This window comes from Mauremys mutica, chromosome 2, assembly GCF_020497125.1.
Source record: "Mauremys mutica isolate MM-2020 ecotype Southern chromosome 2, ASM2049712v1, whole genome shotgun sequence".
Taxonomy (NCBI): domain Eukaryota; kingdom Metazoa; phylum Chordata; order Testudines; family Geoemydidae; genus Mauremys; species Mauremys mutica.
The window spans coordinates 150,301,743-150,321,107 of record NC_059073.1 but is presented as its reverse complement, the minus strand read 5'-3'; the positions used below and the strand labels follow the sequence as shown (position 1 = coordinate 150,321,107).

The 19,365-nt window shown below is 39.5% G+C and overlaps 1 long non-coding RNA gene across 1 annotated transcript; it reads left to right on the top strand.

Moving 5' to 3' along the window:
• The first annotated feature begins 9,282 nt into the window (after positions 1-9,282).
• Positions 9,283-19,021, top strand: LOC123364641. The gene is made up of 4 exons (XR_006577191.1): positions 9,283-9,535; positions 14,320-14,455; positions 14,932-15,072; positions 18,893-19,021. It is a non-coding gene; the product is annotated as an uncharacterized LOC123364641 (long non-coding RNA).
• The last annotated feature ends 344 nt before the right edge of the window (positions 19,022-19,365 follow it).

The following is a 19,365-nucleotide window of genomic DNA, read 5'->3' as shown; positions in this document are numbered from 1 at the left end:
TTATTAGGTTCTTACACATTAGAGTCACATTGGACAACATGACAACAGTTTTTAATCAATAAACAAGGGAGAATATGTTCCACCCATCTTTGCTTACACAATCCAGGTATATACAACACATTAGCAGGCAGCCTCAGCAGATGTTTCTCCAGAGATCACGAGTGGGAACTACATTGCTCAGTGGTATGGACCATCTTTCAGCAGTGGGGATTCCAATCTTGAGATCTCTTTGCATCTCAAGAGAACAAGAAATCCCCAACCTGCTGCTCCAGAGCATGCTAAGGCCACGATTCCAGAGGGGAACACATTTCTAATTCAGTGGTTGGGACAGCTGAGGTGTACATTTCTGCCCATTACTCTCCTGCCTCACATTCTGAGGAAGATCAAACAAGATGAAGTGTAAGTGATTTTGATTGCTCCCCAATGTCCCTGGCATTGCAGGTTCACCTGCAATCTACAGATGTCCTTGCATCCATATTCAGCTCTTCCCAGACCTACTGATGCAGGACAAAGAAAACCTCAAACATCCCAACCCAACATCCCTCCATCTAAAAGCATGGTACTTGGATGCCCCACAGACCTAGAAAAGTCATGCTCAGAGGTAATACTATCCATCCTTAGCAGTAGTAGGGGAGATTCCATGAGAAAATGCTTCACAGCAAAATGGAAAAAGATGTTCATCCTGGTATCAGCATTGTCATATACTTCTGGAAGCTTCCAAGATCACTACTATTCTGGACTACCTCCTCCGTCCAGAAACGTCAGCAATATCCATAAGCTCCTTGCAAGTGCTGTTTGTGGCTATTAGTGCTTTTCACCCTCCGTGGACAGCCGTTCAGTCTGAGCTTATCCTGTAACAGTAAGGTTTCTGAAGGGACTTATCCAAACCTTCAGTCTGGTGCTGAAACCTACCCCAACATGGGCCCTCAATCTTATCCTATCAGCACTGATGAATGTTCCATTTGAACCCTTAGCCTCATGTTAATGCATTCATTTCTCTGTGAAGGTTGCATTCTGGGTTGGAGTCACCTTAGCCAGAAAAGTAGGTGAGCTGGGAGCCTGTATGGCTTGTCCCCCTCCCCGCCCACATAGTCTTCCATAAGGATAAGGCTTCCTTAAACCCATTCCGAAAGTAATTTCAGAATTCCATCTGACCCAGATCATCTGTCTTCTGTCCAAAGTTTCATGCTACCAAAAAGGACAGGAAGCTCCATTTTGCATGTCCATTGGGATTTAGCCATCTAAATACAGAGGATGAAATCCTTCAGCAAATCTGTGTTCTTTGTCGAACACATGAAAGGAGAAGCTATCTCCTAACAGTGACTGTCCAAATGGATTTCAGGCTACATCCGGCTGTGTTATGAGATGACAGCCTAGGCTCCAATCAAGTCACCTTAAGGGGGAGAGGGGGTTGCCGTCTTTGCTCTGGGATGTCTCTTTCCCAAAGATTTACAGAATGGTAACATGGGGCTCCATCCATGCCTTTTGTGAGACATTATGCCCTTTTTCAGAACTCAACAGTGGGTGCATCTTTTGGCAGAGCAGTTCTCCAATTACTGGTACAAGAAGGTTTCTCACATTCTCCTTCTCAATGAATACTTCTCATTAGTCACCTCAGGTAGAATACACATAGGGACTACCTCTTGAAGAATAAAGTAAGATTACTTTCCTTATACAGTAAGTGGAGTTCTTTGAGAGATGTGGTTGCTCTCTATATTACACTACCTGCCCTCCTTCTTAAGAACATAAGAACGGCCATACTGGGTCATACAAAGGTCCATCCAGCCCAGTATCCTGTCTACCAACAGTGGCCAATGCCAGGTGCCCCAGAGGGAGTGCACCTAACAGGTAATGATTAAGTGATCTCTCTCATGCCATCTATCTCCACCCTCTAACAAACAGAGGCTAGGGACACCATTCCTTACCCATCCTGGCTAATAGCCATTTATGGACTTAGCCACCATGAATTTATCCAGTTCCCTTTTAAACATTGTTATAGTCCTAGCCTTCACAACCTCCTCAGGCAAGGAGTTCCACAGGTTGACTGTTCACTGTGTGAAGAAGAAATTCCATTTATTTGTTTTAAACCTGCTGCCCATTAATTTCATTTGGTGGCCCCTAGTTCTTATATTATGGGAACAAATAAATAACTTTTCCTTATTCACTTTCTACACACCACTCATGATTTTATATACCTCTATCATATCTCCCTTTAGTCACCTCTTTTCCAAGCTGAAAAGTCCTAGCCTCTTTAATCTCTCCTCATATGGGACCCGTTCCAAAGCCCCGATCATTTTAGTTGCCCTTTTCTGAACATTTTCTAATGCCACTATATCTTTTTTCAGATGAGACCACATCTGTATGCAGTATTCAAGATGTGGGTGTACCATGGATTTATGTAAGAGCAATAAGATATTCTCCGTCTTAGTCTCTATCCCTTTTTTAATGATTCCTAACATCCTGTTTGCTTTTTTGACTGCTGCTGCACATTGCGTAGACATCTTCAGAGAACTATCCATGATGACTCCAAGCTCTCTTTCCTGATTAGTTGTAGCTAAATTAGCCCCCATCATATTGTATGTATAGTTGGGGTTATTTTTTCCACTGTGCATTACTTTATTTTATATTTATCCACATTAAATTTCATTTGCCATGTTGTTGCCCAATCACTAAGTTTTGTGAGATCTTTTTGAAGTTCTTCACAGTCTGCTTTGGTCTTAACTATCTTGAGCAGTTTAGTATCATCTGCAAACTTTACCACCTCACTGTTTACTCCTTTCTCCAGATAATTTATGAATAAGTTGAATACAATCGGTCCTAGGCCCTTGGGGAACACCACTAGTTACCCCTCTCCATTCTGAAAATTTACCATTTAGTCCTACTCTTTGTTCCCTATCTTTTAACCAGTTCTCAATCCACTAAAGGATCTTCCCTCTTATCCCATGACAACTTAATTTACGTAAGAGCCTTTGGTGAGGGACCTTGTCAAAGGTTTTCTGGAAATCTAAGTACACTGTGTCCACTGGATCCCCCTTGTCCATGTTTCTTGACCACTGCAAAGAACTGTAATAGATTAGTAAGACATGATTTCCCTTTACAGAAACTATGTTGACTTTTTCCCAAGAATTTATGTTCTTCTATGTGTCTGACAATTTTATTCTTTATGATTATTTCAACTAACTTGTCCGGTACTGACATTAGACTTACCATTCCATAATTGCTGGGATCACCTCTAGAACCCTTTTTAAATATTGGCGTTACATTAGCTATCTTACAGTCATTGGGTACAGAAGCTGATTTAATGGACAGGTTACAAACCGTAGTTAATAGTTCTGCAATTTCACATTTGAGTTCTTTCAGAACTCTTGGGTGAATGCCATCTGGTCCTGGTGACTTGTTACTGTTAAGCTTATCAATTAATTCCAAAACCTCCTCTAGTGACACTTCAATCCCTGACAATTCCTCAGATTTGTCACCTACACAGGACAGCTCAGGTTTGGGAATCTCCCTAACATCCTCAGCTGTTTTAGACTGAAGCAAAGAATTCATTTAATTGCTCCGCAATGACTTTATCGTCTTTAAGTGCTCCTTTTGTATCTCGGTCGTCCAGGGGCCCTACTGGTTGTTTAGCAGGCTTCCTGCTTCTGATGTACTTAAAAAACATTTTGTTATTACCTTTTGAGTTTTTGGCTAGGAGTTCTTCAAACTCCTTTTTGGCTTTTCTTATTACATTTTTAGATTTAATTTGGCAGTGTTTATGTTCCTTTCTATTTACCTCACTAGGATTTGACTTCCACTTTTTAAAAGATTCCTTTTTAACTCTCACTGCTGCTTTTACATGGTTGTTAATCCATGGTGATTCTTTTTTAGTTATTTTACTGTTGGTGGTGGTGGTTTTTTTTCTTTGTTTGTTTTGTTTGTTTTTTTAATTTGGGGTATACATCCATTATGTTGTCTTTGAAAAGCCTTTGAAAAGTGTCCATGTAGCTGGCAGGGATTTCACTCTAGTCACTGTACCTTTTAATTTCTGTTTAACTAACCACCTCATTTTTGCATAGTTCCCCTTTCTGAAATTAAATGCCACAGTGTTGGGCTGTTGAGATGTTCTTCCCACCACAGGAATGTCAAATTTTGTTATATTATGATCACTATTTCCAAGCGGTCCTGTTTGTTACCTCTTGGACCAGATACTGTGCTCCACTCAGGACTAAATCAAGAATTGCCTCTCCCCATGAGGGTTCCTGTATCAACTGCTCTAAAAAGCAGTCATTTAAAGTATCGAGAAATTTTGTTTCTGCATTTCGTCCTGAGATGACATGTACCCAGTCAATATGGGGATAATTGAAATCCCCCACTATTACTGAGTTCTTAATTTTGATAGCCTCTCTAATCCCCCTTAGCATTTCATTGTCACTCTCACTGTCCTGGTCAGGTGGTCGATAATAGATCCTAAGGTTATTTATGGTAGAAAGGGACCTGGAGAGATGTTCCATCCTCCCAACACTTGTTTCAGAGCATGAGGCAGAGAAGGGCATATTCCAAGACCAGCGGACATAGCTAGCAAAAAATCTTCCTGTCTCAGGTCCCTGGAGCACATGCTCACCTTGAGTGGAATATAAATAAGGACTGCATATATTGAAGAACTCTGGTTACTGTACAAGGTAAACAACCTTACTTTTTTGGCCACTGGACCTGAGAAATTTGCCAACCTACCTACAGTTACAGTAGCAGAATAAAAATATCTAGGGAATGTTAATCTTCTTGCTTTAGAGTATAAACCAACTGTGAACTTTGTGGCCTTAGGAAAAGAATTCCCAAATAGCTATATTATTGCTTAATTGTATATTAGACATTTATATCTGTATCTAAAGAATTAGATATTGGCCTATTTTGAGTTCAGAAACATCAAATCAGATTTCCCTGAACAGTAGTACATCCTAAAAAGAACCTTAGTCTAGTCACAATTTTGACCTGGCCAAAAGCATACCAATTTGAGACGGTTACTGTTCTTTTTCAATTGTTCATGCTGCTATGAATATCGGTGAGCTTCTACTCAAGGCTGAAAGACAGTTGGAGGATTATATTTCTATATTTTTGTATATGAACAAGAGGGATCCTCATTTTAGCTATCAAGAGAGCAATGTACTTGTACAAAAGGTCAATCACTATTTTTTTTCCTGGGCAAAACGATGTTGTAACTAAAAAGAGAATTTTACCGGCAAGACAGGTGCTAGTGTAAATTATATACTACAGCCAAGGGATCTGAAATGGAATTATGGCCTCTCTGTGATATAATTAATGAGAAGCATCGAGGACACAAGGGATAGTGTTAGCAATATTCTGCCACAGCCATGTGTCTTCCGTCTATTAAAGCAGATGGCAGTAGGACCTTTTCTATGTAAAAACATACAAAATAGGTGTGGGGAGAAAAGTTACTTTCTTGAAAAGAAGAGTAAATAGAGTGAAATGCACAGAAGCAATAATTATCCATCTCAGATTGCACTGTGCCTATATGAGACAAGTAGTCACTTTTTTGGAAGTGGAACTGTATAATATCAGAATAGTATTACTTGATTTCTTTATCAGTTTAACTTACTTAAAAAAGATCTTGGCTGCAAGAAAGGTCTTGTGGCTGTACAGTAACCAACACGTGCTGCTGCCGCTTCTCCTGCTGTCATAATCACTTCTTTGGTTTCCTAAGTATGCATAAAAAGATTTATCTCAGACTCTATGTCCTTGTCTTTCACATTATATACATTCACCCTTTTGGATGCCAGTCTGGTTCTCCCACAGCCTTGGAAAGGACATGGATTGGAACTAGACAAGAGCAGATGAGGATATCAGTTATACAGTAAGTCCTTGTACTGTCAAGATATCACATTTGGCAAGAAATCAATTCTAATCAATGATGTCCATACATACAGAGAGATGGCTTGTATATTTTTTTTGCCAGTGCAGAAGAGCAAGCTGATAAGTTTATATGGTAACATAAGAGAATTTGATCAACTTTTAAAAAAAATGTGTTAAGTGATAAATATATCATATTATATTTCAGTACTCCTAGCTCTGCTCTATGGGGATTTTTTGTGGAATTTTTTAGTGTTTTTAATTTTTCTAACTGTTGTAAATTATGGAGGAAGTTTTGGGGGTAATTCAGGGTGAACTTATCTTCAATGTGATGTTATTTATTTTAGCAGCATTAAAATAAACAGTATACTTGAATCAAAGTAACAAAAAATAAGTGGGAGTGGTGCTAACTATAACCTGCTGCAGTGCAACAATTTTGAAAACAGGTAAAATGTTTGCTTATTTGTTTAAAAAAATCAACTTACAGCTTGAGCTCTTATAAATGCTGGCATTATGAATTTCTCATGCCTTGTCAACCTGCTAAGCTTTCTCGTGTATGCAGGCCCAGGCCTACAATCTAGATGCTGCAGTTTAGTCTCCAGCATCATCTTCCTATTACTAGTTGCCATTATAGTCATATTTTGACTTAACCAGTGAGAGCAGTCAGGGAGATTGAAGCATGTCCTTTATTGGAGATAAACCTGCTGGCACTGGAACATTAGCAATAAGATACAGAAATGCCAAAAAGAAAAAAGAAAAAAAGACAGCCAGTCACACTTCCTGATGCATTTCTGCAGCTATCTCTGTCTGTTCTCTTTTCCGATAGTAACTATGCATTAGGACCCAATAGTATTTCCTTTGGGCTCTCTTCCAATTTACCAGTGCAATTCAGGGCCCTTGGAAATTGTAACTCTGTGTTACTCCATGTGCACTTTGAAACCACAGAATGCCACTGAAATAGAAGAGGTAGATAAAAGCAGGGCATAGTGGAGGGCACTCCACTGCAACCGACATGAGGAAGAGAGGATGGCACCTTGGAAAAAATGACCTGCCACCAGAGTGACATTATCCAAGATAACAAGATTGGGCCTAATAGAGACCTGGAGGAGGGTGGGAGGTGTAGGTAGCCTCAGACCGTATACACATATTCAAAATAAACTGTTGGCGCTTTACAAGTTCATACAGGACACTTACAATTCGCCATAGTTCCATTCATCTCTACATAACAGCACCATTGTGTTCTGTGTTCTGATTCTCATCAGCAAGATTCTCCTTCCCTGAATAAAGTATTCAACTGTTGGAACCAAGTTTATCAGCACTGGATGCCGTGTGTGTGTGTGTGTGTGTGTGTGTGTGTGTGTGTGTGCGTGTGTTTTAAATTTAAAGGAAGGGATGGAAGTTGGTTAAACAGGGGCTAAAACCTATTAAGACATTTTAATGTAATTATCCAAATCAGAGATTTGGCTCTCCTTTGGTTGATGTGACTGTCAAACAGAAGCATAGTATATTTTTTACTTTCTATATACACAAAATGACATACATGGCAGTATGATCTGACATAACATTTATATCAGCACAATTTTATGATGTTCACGTTACCCACAAGTGAGTTATTCAGGTCATCTGGAGCAAGTTTCCATAAAATCTTCATACCACTTCACAACATCATGTATCCTGTACATACCACATATTACAGAAAAAAATAGTTTAGGAATATTTTGGAGAGGTTTCACAATTTATATTGGATCTATTTTTTTTCATTCTATATCCTTCTGCCCATAAAGCGTGGTTCCTAAATTACCATCATTCCAAGTATACAGGGCTTAGAGAGAGCCATGAAAACCTATAAATGTGTACTAAAATAACTTTAACATTCTGGGTGATGGTGATGGGCGATAGATCCGGTATATCAGGATGTTCCAAGGCTAGAAAAAAGTATGGTATGTCATTTCTCTTCACAGTGCTATAAAGCTCTTGTTTCTAGCTCTGCAGGATTGTGAGATATCAGACTTTAAATCTGTCACTGGTGCAGGACTGAAACTTGCCCATTGTAGCCTATGGGCCAATGTAAGTATTGAGAAGAATTCCTTGTTTGTGGTAAAAGAAGGAACTTTCTTTGAAAGGTTGAATTTTTATAAAAGGTAGATGCTTAAAGTTAAAATAAGTCCTGGGGAGAAGGATTTGTGACTAGATAGCAGGTGAGGCAGTCAACGTTGAAAGATAAAATAATTGTATCATATGGCTATCACCACGACATACATATGTGTGTGTTTGTGCACATACATAAAGGTATGCAGAGTGAAAGCTCTCCTAAGTGGCTGCTTAAGGGACCCATAAAAATTGGTGGCCTTTATATAAATGTATGCACACTACATATGTGGAAGTGATGCCCCTACATTATAGGCTGCTTTGGGAAAAGGTAGGGAAGACAGATGACTTTGTGTATCTAGTCACAGATACAGGAGCACCTTTGTGGGTGTTACTGATGATATAGGCTCATGCATCTTTCCACAAGTGCTCTTTTTTGTTTTCTCTTTGACTTTCTGCAAAGTCTGGTGTCCCCCAAGGGAAATGTACTGCCCAGATTGAGAAACACATGTCTAGATTATTTCCAGTACAATGTATCCATTGGAGAATTTTAAAATGTATCCCTTTTGTTTGGAGAGCCATTGAATTACGTATATTTCTGAGTGTACAGTTCCTGTTTGTAGCAGAAATGTGTTCCTTGGAATAGCTTCATGAGTTTATACTGGGTAACTAGGAGTTGTTCAAAAACTTGTATTTGAAGATCATGTTGAAGTTCAGTGAGGACAGAGTTTGTTTTGCATTTATGGTGGATGGTTAGGTTTGTGCAAACAGATCTAATGGAAGCCAGAATCCCCCTGAAATCAGGGCGTTTTGGGGGGTTCTGTTGTTTTTTTTCTCACATATCAGCCCAAGTTCATAAACAGTTCATGAATCTGAGTTGGTGGTGTTTGCATCTCCCATATAGGTGACTTCTCAATTCCCCAGCTGCCTATACACACTCCAGACCCTGGGACTTCTGCATCTTTACTTCTTGGTGCCTTCAGGGAATGTCTAACTGTCACAGCTGGGCTCCTTGAATTAGCTGGGTTGTCCCCTTCTCTTGTGCTCTGGGTTACTGCTCACCTCAGAAAGATCTTTGGGGTGGACCGCTTACTTTGGACAGTTGCTTCCCTTAGTCTTTGCAATAATCTTCTAAGGGCAACTTATTCCTGTACTCTCCAAAGAGAGAAAACACATCCTCCCTCCTGCTGTAGTGGCAATATGACTAAGTACAGGCATAGAACACCCATAGTCTTTACAGTAGTAGCTAAGAAAACCTCATAATCCCAAGTGTATGGTTGCTAGGAAACCTGTGAGGGTCCCCAGCAACTATACTAGAAATTATATGGCATATCTCAGCCTGGGAGCTGTAACAGTGATTGATTCCCAGAGGTTCTATGCAGGATGAGATAAGGGTGGACACATCCTCTCCCCATCAGCAAAGACCCTTGTAAAGGTCAGAGAGGCAATGGTCCATACTGGGATGTCCCCCCCCCCGATGACTACTCAGGAAGATAGCCTTTGGGTACTGCTGAAAACCTGAGGGGAGATATATAAGCCATTCAGCCCCTAGAACCTAGTGTTGGGGGACACTGCCTCTACTCTCCAAAGACAAGTAGAGGTAAGGAGGGTCCTTGGGATTGAGGGTTCTCTTTGGCAGTTTGTTTTTTGCAGTACCTGAACCTTTGAGTTAAAGCCACTGGGACCACTTATTCCAAGTGGGAACCAGACAATATAGTGGAAATGATATCATCATAAGCACATGTACTGTATTAGATGATTATGGTAAAAGAAGATGCTGCTGAAAAATAATTTTTAATTCAAGATCTCCCCTTTGCTGAGAAACAAAATATAGTGTATAAAATAAGGGAAATCAAGATCTTACTTGAACTCCATTTTGTAGCCAAAATCTACATATCCACTCTTATAAAAATTGTTAGCAATATAACAGAGAGTACATAGATGCTGATCTTTTAGACCAGTGGTTCCCAAACTGGGATTCGCTAAATGTTACAGGGGGGGTCTCAGGAAAAAGTTCCCTAATGGCAGACAGAGCTGTCCCTAGGGTCCCCAGGCAGCATGGGGCCAGCAGCCCAGAGCCCCTGGACTTCCAAGAGCTAAGCAGATCAAAGTAAGCATATCTATTACACTGAGGAGATTTAAACTTCAAGACTCCTTATAAGAAATGGAAAGGGAGGTGGATATTCTTTGCTGTTTTTAAAATTAAATAGGCAGCTAGTATTGTTTTTTAAATGATTATGAAGAACAAGTTTAAGCTTTGTTTTAACATGCATTGTTTGCCTGGACTACTCAAGACCTGAATACTTGTGTAGGAGGAACTCTTTGAGTTGGCTTCTTAAATACCTTCATGCTGTTTCACATCTGATACTCCTTGATGAAATATAGGAGCCTTGTCTTATAACAGGCTTATTCAAAGTGATACAAGCTATGAAAGAGCTTCTTGGAAGAGTGTTGCCATTTTAATAATGTAATAAAAATACTGTAATGATAAATAATAATTAATAATAGTGTGTAATAAGCAAGTCATAAAAACAAATTTTATATTTCCAAGATCACTGCTTTTATAATTTATACTCAGGTAAAGGAGAAAATCCCTGGAAATATTCATTTTTAGGAGGGTGTTCACGAGACTTCACATTTTAGTGAAAGGGGTTCACAGGATGTTAAAGTTTGGGAACCACTGTTTTAGACTCTTCCTCTGAGACAGATGGTTCCTTGTTGGCTTTATAAGTTCAGGTAAGGAGAGAAATAGGCTCTTTTTAGTTGAATAGGTACAAGTGCTTTCAAAGTACTAACTTTCTCCCTGTGCAGCTATTTCCTCAGCATCAATACTGAAATTGTATTACTTTATATTTTTAGCATAATCCACCCTAGCTTGGCAATTAAGTGAAAGACTGGTTCTGATACACTATGAAACCTAGGCCTAAAAGTGGTCCCCAGAGTGGAGGGACAGGTACTTCAAGTGTGATTTCCTATATATTCCCTACTTATAATAATTTGCTGTGTAGAACACAAAGAGGAGGCAAGAGCCTATGGTTGCTATGTACTACTTTTAACTCTCCTTATGAGAATTAACTGTGTACCGCTTCTGGGGTAAGGTTGGGGTAATGATTGTCCTGCTACCGTCCTCCATGAATCTGGGTGTCTGGGCTTGGAAAGGGGCATCTCTTCTATTTGGCTGCTGTGCTTGGTTGCTGACCCTAGATGTTGAGTTTGAAAGGCATATTATCAGCCTTGGCTGTTGACAGAGGTACTATGAGTTGGCCACCAGTTTGGAAATGGATCCAAGGGTGTAGTATTTGTCCTTCTGGCTAGTGAAGCCCATTAGTCCTGCTGCCAGGACAGACAGAGATGGAGAAGCCTTAACTCAGGCTAAGGGATTCATTTCCTGTTGCCTCAGTGCTAGTGTGGAGGGTTGGTGTTCACCTTTTCTCCTTGAAAATATCAAAAACTTTTCCCTTAGAAATCCATAAGCCTGGATAATTACATAGTTGGGTACCATGGCATATGGAGTATCAGCTTTCACTTCAATTTCACTGTAGTTTTTACAAGTGTCACAAATCAGTAGAATATTCGAGAGAGAGATAATGTTCTACAATATATACACCTCAGTGTGCACCTCAGTACTTAAGTACAACTATCTGTAATGTCAGCTTTATCTTTAAATACATGCTTCATGTAGATTGTTATATATTAAAAATAATAGTATAATATAAATGTCCTTCAAATTTATGTCCTATATAAAACAGTAGTAGTAAAGCTCAGTACATTGGTTTTCCAAAAAGAGCTGCAAATGGTTCATGTGATCCAGCAGATGGTGCTCTTTGCATTTCTTCTGAATTTAGTACTGTGTAGCAGCAATTTATATCCAATTCAACCTTTGAGTTGTAAATTATTGAGGATACCTTTGCAATACGAGCTGTTAATGCATCCTTGCTCCTAAGGCTTTTGCATTTACAAATAATTTGCATAACATTTCCACATGAGAGATTAGAAAATGTACTACTTCACCAGTAATCTCACATTAATGTAGTTTGATATATTGAAGTAATCCCAGTTATCTTCTGCCATGAAAACACTCAAATGTGAAAATATATATTAGATTAAAAAAGACTGTTTAACTTTCTTGTTAGTGTATTACATTGTATAATGCATTTTTATTTTATCAAAACCAGAAATCTATCATTTACTTATTTGAGAGAAAATGTGGTCCCCAATATTGAACTGTTTAGCAAGAGTGTTTGCAATTTTTTTGGTATTTTAATTGTCCACTTTATGTAGTATGGATATATTTGTTTGTATATATTGCTATAGAAAGACACACACAAAGTATGCATAAATGATGCTTGTGTAATATAATACATAAACTGAAGTGTCCAACTCAGCATGTAAAAATAAATCTTGTTTGCAGTATTGTTGTAGCCTTGTCAGTCCCAAGATGTGAAAGAGACTAAGTGGCTGAGGTAATATCTTTTATTGGACCAACTTCTGCAGATGAAAAAGACAAGTTTTTGAGATACCTAGAGCTCTTCTTTCCCAGACCTGAAGAAGAACTCTCTGTGGCTCAGATGCTTGTCTCTTTCACCAACAAGTTGGTGAAATAATTCCTGGGTAGAACCTAACATCTGAGTGTTATAAACCACACATCACATTCTATTTGTGCCTGCTCACATAGCATTTTGCATTTGTATAGTTCCTTCCATTTTAGGATTTCCACCCAAGGTGATAGTATTGAGTGCAAACCTCCTGTGAGGTATATAGGTACTATCTGAATTTTATAGATGGGGAAACTGAAGGGCATGAACGGTAAATGATTTTTGTGCAAGGTCACATAGCGAGTCAGGGACAGAACCAAAAATAAATCTCAAAGTCACAACTCACAATTTCCTTCTAAAATCACTAGATGCAATTCCTCCCAAATAACTAGCAGTTCAGGCCCAGCCTCTCAGGTATCAGTTTACATCCAACCACTCTCATGGCACTGTGGATATAATTAGCTGAGTTGCTCTGTGTGTGTGGTTTGAAGATGGGATTAACAACATGGGAAAGAAATACTAGGAGAGATAGGGGAAAAAAAGGGGTAGAAAGTGAAAGAGGAATTGGATGTATGTACTATCTGAAAGTAAAGACAAATTTTGAATTATGGAGCCATAATGTGATGAATAGAAGCAGCTTAGCTGTGAACAAAGATAACCAAGAGGAGTGTTTCAGAGGGCATAACCGCAGACACTGCTTGGAGGAAGTTGGATTGGTGAGTGGTATATTTGGTTCATCTGTGGGTTCTTTGGCTGTTTGTTTTGTTTGTGCTCTGTTTATTGGCTGCACTTGGTAAAGGGCATGAAGCTCTGACTCTTGGAGCTTTGATCAGCCCCACTGTTTGAAGACTGAGTGGCTATTTGCTCCCTGGTAGTGAGGGGCATTGCTGAGCTGAGCTAAGCAGGGAGACTTGATATAAAAAGTCACTTCTAGACAAGCTCAAAACGCTGTAAACAGAGGCAGCTAACAGAAAGCTTCTGACAGAGTTGAGAGAGGGAGTGTGAAAGGCTTTCCTTCTAGGTCCAGCTCTAAGTATATCAAGATGGCCACTGATGGAACAGTGGACTGCAATGGATGTGCTGTGTTTTCTTTCCTGCCTGAAGCCAAAAGGGACTTCCTGTGTATGAAGTGCAAGTTGGTTGCTGTGCTGAAGAAAAATTCTTGGATTGGTGGGGCAAGTGTAGATGCTACTGAGAAGCTGAGCATTTCCTAGACAACCAGGTTTGGGAAACAGGGCAGTACCCCAGGTTCAAGGAAGACCGGGGCTAGCCATCAAGGACTCAGGGGGAGAGAGGAAGTCGGAGCAGAGGAATGGTGGTTTGTAACCACCAGAGGCAAGAGGTCATGGCAGCATTCTGCACAGCTGGAGACAGATGAGGATGGGCAGGCTATACCCACCAGAAAGAAGAGGATCAGGAAGAATTACATACAGCTAGATGTTTCCAGTAGATACCACCTGGTTGATGTGAAAACTGTGGAGGATACCTCTCCAGATCCATCAAATCCAAGGGAACAGAGAGATTTACAGGATGCACCTGTGGATGGTAGTTTGGCTCAGCATGTAATAAAATCAAGCTTGCCCAAATAGAGTTCTCCAGCTGTCCCAGGAAGACTGACAATCCTTGTTGGGAATTTGGTATTCAGAATAAAAATAAAAAATAAAAAAATAAAATAAATAAACAACATGCAAGGGGCTGACAAATAACATGATGGTGTGCTACCTTCTCAGAGCCAAGTCATGGGACATCACTGTAAGACTGGATAGGCTTCTGAAGTTGATAGAAAAGGATCCATTAGTAATGGTTCCTATTGGCACTAATGACACTATTTTTGTGGGATGTCTCACAGACAGTAGATGACTTCAGTGAACTCTGAAGTGTTCTGAAGAAAAAGAATTTCCAAGCAATCTTCTCTGAGATTCTTCCTTTCCCATGAAAGAAGGAAGAGAGGAGGCAGAAGATTCTGGAACTGACCTGCTAGCTAAGTAAGTGGTGTAGGGTTGAGGGTTTTGGTTTTGTGGACTATTGGCCCTCTTTCCATGAGATGAGGGAGCTGTATAATTTGGATGACCTCTACCTCAGTGGAAGGGGAGCAATGCTCCTTGGGGACCATCTGGTTAGAGTAGTCAGGAGGACATTAAACTAATAACAAAAGAGGAGGGTAAAAAGAGGGAAGATATGAGCACTTTGTACAAAATCAAGATGTTGAGAACAAAATTAATCAAGGAACCAAAGGACATGAAGAGAAGAAATTCTTTTATTGCCTATATACCAATGCTAGGAGCCTGGGTAACAAACTAGAGGAACTGGAAATGTTCATTTATGATCATAAATGATGGGATGATTGACATATTGGAATATTTGAATCAATAGGAAGGATTGAATGGGCAAAAGGGGAAGGGGAGCAATACTCTGTCAAAAATGACATTACCTGTTTATGAGACACTGAATTTTCTTCCAGGTTATATCTTGAATGTTTATGGATCAATATGCCAATGGATAAAGCACAAGATGGAATATTAATTGTTGTCTGCTACAGACCACCAGATCACACTACTGAACAGGATGACCAGCTTCTTATGAACTTATCTACTATCTGCAGGTAAAGAAAAGAAAAAAAGAAAAGCTGTGTGATCATGGGGGACCTCAGCTTGAGTGAAGTATGATGGAGGTCTTATGTTGTCAGTTGTAAAACACTTTTGGAATTTCTAAATATTATAAATACAATTTCCTAACTCCAAAAGTGTTGCATCCAGCACAAGAGTGTTCTATATTGACCTTGTATTGATAGGTAGAAAGGAAATAATTACAGAACTAAAAAAAATGGTGCATTAGTACAAGTGATCATGACTTCACCATATTTATAATATAAAGTCCAAACTAATGACATCTATATTTGGTGCTTTAAAAGGACCAGTTTCACTAAGCTGAAAATAACTGTGAGCCAAATCAGCTAGGAGGATGAATGTAATCAGAAAAAATGTGAATGGTAATTGGGGATTGTTTAAGAATACTATACTAGACATCCAGAAAATACAATTGAGGGTCAAGGTCATACTGGCTAAAAAAATGATTTGGTATAGAGGGGAAGTAAAGGGGTGTGTGTGTGTGTGTGTGTACACACACCATGTCTAATAAATGGAAGAAAGAGAAAGTTGATAGTAATGAATATAAATCAAAGCTAGGAATTGTAGATAATTGATAAAGTAAGAATAGCGCCACAAAGGGATATTTGTGGGCAGCAGAGTTAAGGACAATAAGTAGTCGTTTTTTAGTCAAATTCAGGACACTATTTAAACTCTGATTTTAGGTCTTATTAATAGCTTATAGTACTATCGAAGAGAGAAATACCACATCATTATTTAGTGTAGAAGTATTTACATTTATTGCAGACAAGCGAACAAAGCATTTTAAAAGCAGCACTTGAAATAGTTAAATTTTTAAACAAGTCTGTTAGTAAGATTGTCAGTGTAATCCAGGCTACACAGATTTTCATAATCCTACTGGTATTATATATTCCATATTAATAGAACAAATATGATTTGTAACATCTGCATCACATTTGTATAGTTTTAAGCAGGACATTTGCACCTCTTTGTTTAGCAAGCAGAAAAATAGAGGCATATATATACCCTCTATGATCTTCTCCAGAGATGATTTCCCAAGTCTATACTGTGGCCTAAAGAGTAATGTGTATCACTTGTGTCCTCAGAAAGTGAAATGGAATTGGAGCATGTCTCAAACCACAGCCAAATACTGCTTGCTGACAGCCAAATTGTTAACTAGTTTTGAAAATAAGTCTCAACAGCAGCCATGTTCTTCTGGCCTTCAATCATCTTTCCAGTTACTCCACACTCACCCCACAGCACCTGTGGGGTGTCTTTCCAGGGGGCCAGCATTCACCCTCCATCTCAAGTATCTCTTCCCCTCTTTGTGTCCCTAGTGATGCCACCAGACAGCCCTTAGTCATCAAAACAAAGGTAACAAAACACCTGTAAGCAGCTCCATCCATAATATGGGCCTCTCTTACTTCAGAGAGTCCCTGGGAGTATCAGTGTCCTCTTCAGCGTTCAGTGGGCTCCAGTGCAAACCTCAGTTCTGTTCCTCTTCAACTCAGGGGTTCTGCACCCTCCTTCTCTGAGGACAGGGGTTCTGTAGGCTGTAAACCCTCTCTCCTGGGCTGGAGAAGCTCAACTGTCTCTTCCCTCCCCGGGGTTTCCCTATCTGAATGCAGTTCCCTCTTTTTAACTCCATGTCCTCTGGCATGATTTTCAGGTGCAGCAAGACAGGGCCATTCATTAACACCCTCTCTTTGGGTTTTTTCCTTTTCTGTCTGCTTTTCTCTTTTCTACACATGTGCATAAAAAAATCTGATTCCAACAATTCCCATTCTCTTTTCCTCTGCTGCTGTCACTTTCCTTGGGCTTAAAAAAATAAAATAAAAAAATTGAACCGTATAAATGTGTTACTCTTACTTAAGCAGGCCTCATATTGCGGGCCTTCAAAGTATTTAAAAGTAGAAATGTAAAGAAGTCTTTCTGTAGGAGATAAAGCCTGATTTGTTTGAGATTTTGTTTGTTTATGTGATAGGTGTGGAGTTGGTGTGTGCATAAGTTGAAGGAAAGAGTTTTGAAGGAGTGCCTTCCATTCTATAGGCCAAGTTCCTGTGAAATTTCTGTCTCATGCACTCAGTTTCATTCTATATATTGACATTTTCATTTTTCTAGTAGAATATAACTATCATGGAAAGCAATGGACACAAAATGAGAGTCGACTTCTCAATTAGGCCTCGCCAATCCCAATGGAGGCCTTTAATATCAACTGTTAGGACCAAGACCTTCAGCTGTACTTTATACCTCTGATTAGTCTCTTCATATAATGTAGATAGACCCGAGGTTCTCAAACTTCATTGCACCATGACCCCTGTCTGACAACAAAAATTACTACATGACCCCAGGATGGGGGAGCTGAAGTGTGAGCCCGCCCAAGCCTTTTCGCCCCGGGCATAGAGGCCAAAGCCTGAGCCCCACCGTCCCAGGTGAGGGGGACAAAACTGAAGTACAAAGGCTTCAGCCCCAGGCAGGGGGACCTGTAACCTGTGTCCCATCACCCAGAACTGAAGACCTCTGGCTTTGGCTTCAGCCACGGGCCCCACAAATTCTAATGCCAGCCCTGGCGGCCCCATTAAAACAAGGTTGTGACCCACTTTGAGGTCCTGAGTCACAGTTTGAGAACCCTTGACACAACTTTTTTTGAGGTTCCCTTTCTTTGTCTGTTGCCTGTCCTTCCCAAAATCATGTTCAGTAATTGAACATCTAATTTTTTTTTCCAGTTCACCATTCCCTTCACCATTAACACTTCTGAGTTTTTGTCTCAGACAAAATTATAGGTGAAGCTGGTACTGCCACCTATAGTTAAAACTGTCTAGTATTTTACATTACAAGAACCTGTTTTTAGTTGCTTATAACTTTGCCAAATTGTAAATATTCGGACGAAAATTTTCCATGATGGCTGTCTACATTAGGTTGAAATTTTTTAAAGAGTTTCAGCTGTTTCTCAGAAGTAGGTTAGGGAAAAATGTGTTTTATCCATGTTAAACTCCTACAGTTGGTGTTTATTGAGAAGTTTCTAGTGCATCCAGGCTTTGGAACAGAGTCTTCAAATTTGACAGGGGGGTTGCCCTGGTGTCAAGGATGTATCTTTTTCAGTCCCTATAAAAATGGTTCTAAATTGGCCAATCTATAAGCCTCCAAAAATCTCTATTTGCATATGCCCAGTAAATAGAATTGGGCAGCTAAAGTCTCAAGATTCTGTCTGTCCTGAGCATGCTTAAGCACTTTACCATTCCTGCCTGTGACTAGACTGTGTATACACCATCCTCAAATAGCAACTGAGCATGCTCCAGCCCAGGAACAGATTCTGAGTAAAACTTTATCTGCAGGTTTTTTTGCCAGCTGTCAGGGGCCACTGTGGCAACAGGTCTAGGAACTAAAAGTAAGGAAACTCTCTCTCCTGTGCTCTCAATGCTCCCCCTGCTTCCACCCAGACCTAAGTATGTGTGCTTCATTTTCTGGATGCCCAACATGAGACATTTGGGCTTGATTTGCAAAAGTCCTGAGCACTCAACTGAAGACAATTGGAGTTATACTTTGAACATAAAAAGTACTATAAAAATGCTAAGCACTCTGAAAAATCAGGTCCTCGGTATCTCAAGTTATCCACCCAAAAAGTTAGTGGACACCTTACAATTTTGTCTGTAAACTCTGTGGCTCAGTTCTCCATCTGTAAAACTGGGATAATACCCAATCCCACAAGGGTATTGTGAAGACAAATTCATTTATATTTGTGAACTAATTAGATACTATGGTGGCAGGACCATACAGATGCCCATGAAGAAATTAATAATTTTGTATTCATTTCAGGGGTACATTAAATAAGACCTGGGCCCAACATCGAATATGGAGGATAAAAAGAAACGTTAACTTCCTACCCATCCATTGAAAGGCAGGCATCTTTGGAAAAAATACTATGTGATCATATAATTAAAAACTATATCATAATACATATGCACAAGAGAGCCAAATTAAGGCCACTCAAGCAATCTTAATTCTGACATTTCTTAGCTTTTGAGTGCTTGACTTTGGAAACATAACATTCTTTTAATGTACATTTCTTTGACATAATAGTTGTATAGGTTAGCATAGTAACCCACGGTATTTAAATAAAAAATAATGCCCTCTACTGTAAATATCAAAGTTGTCATTCATGATTTAGCCATACTTTTTTGCCATTATAGCTTCTAATTTCAGCATGTTGAATCAGCCAATTAACTTGGAACAGGAAATAAAATGAAGAGGAAGGTAATATATCTCAAAACTGGAGAATAAGAGAGATC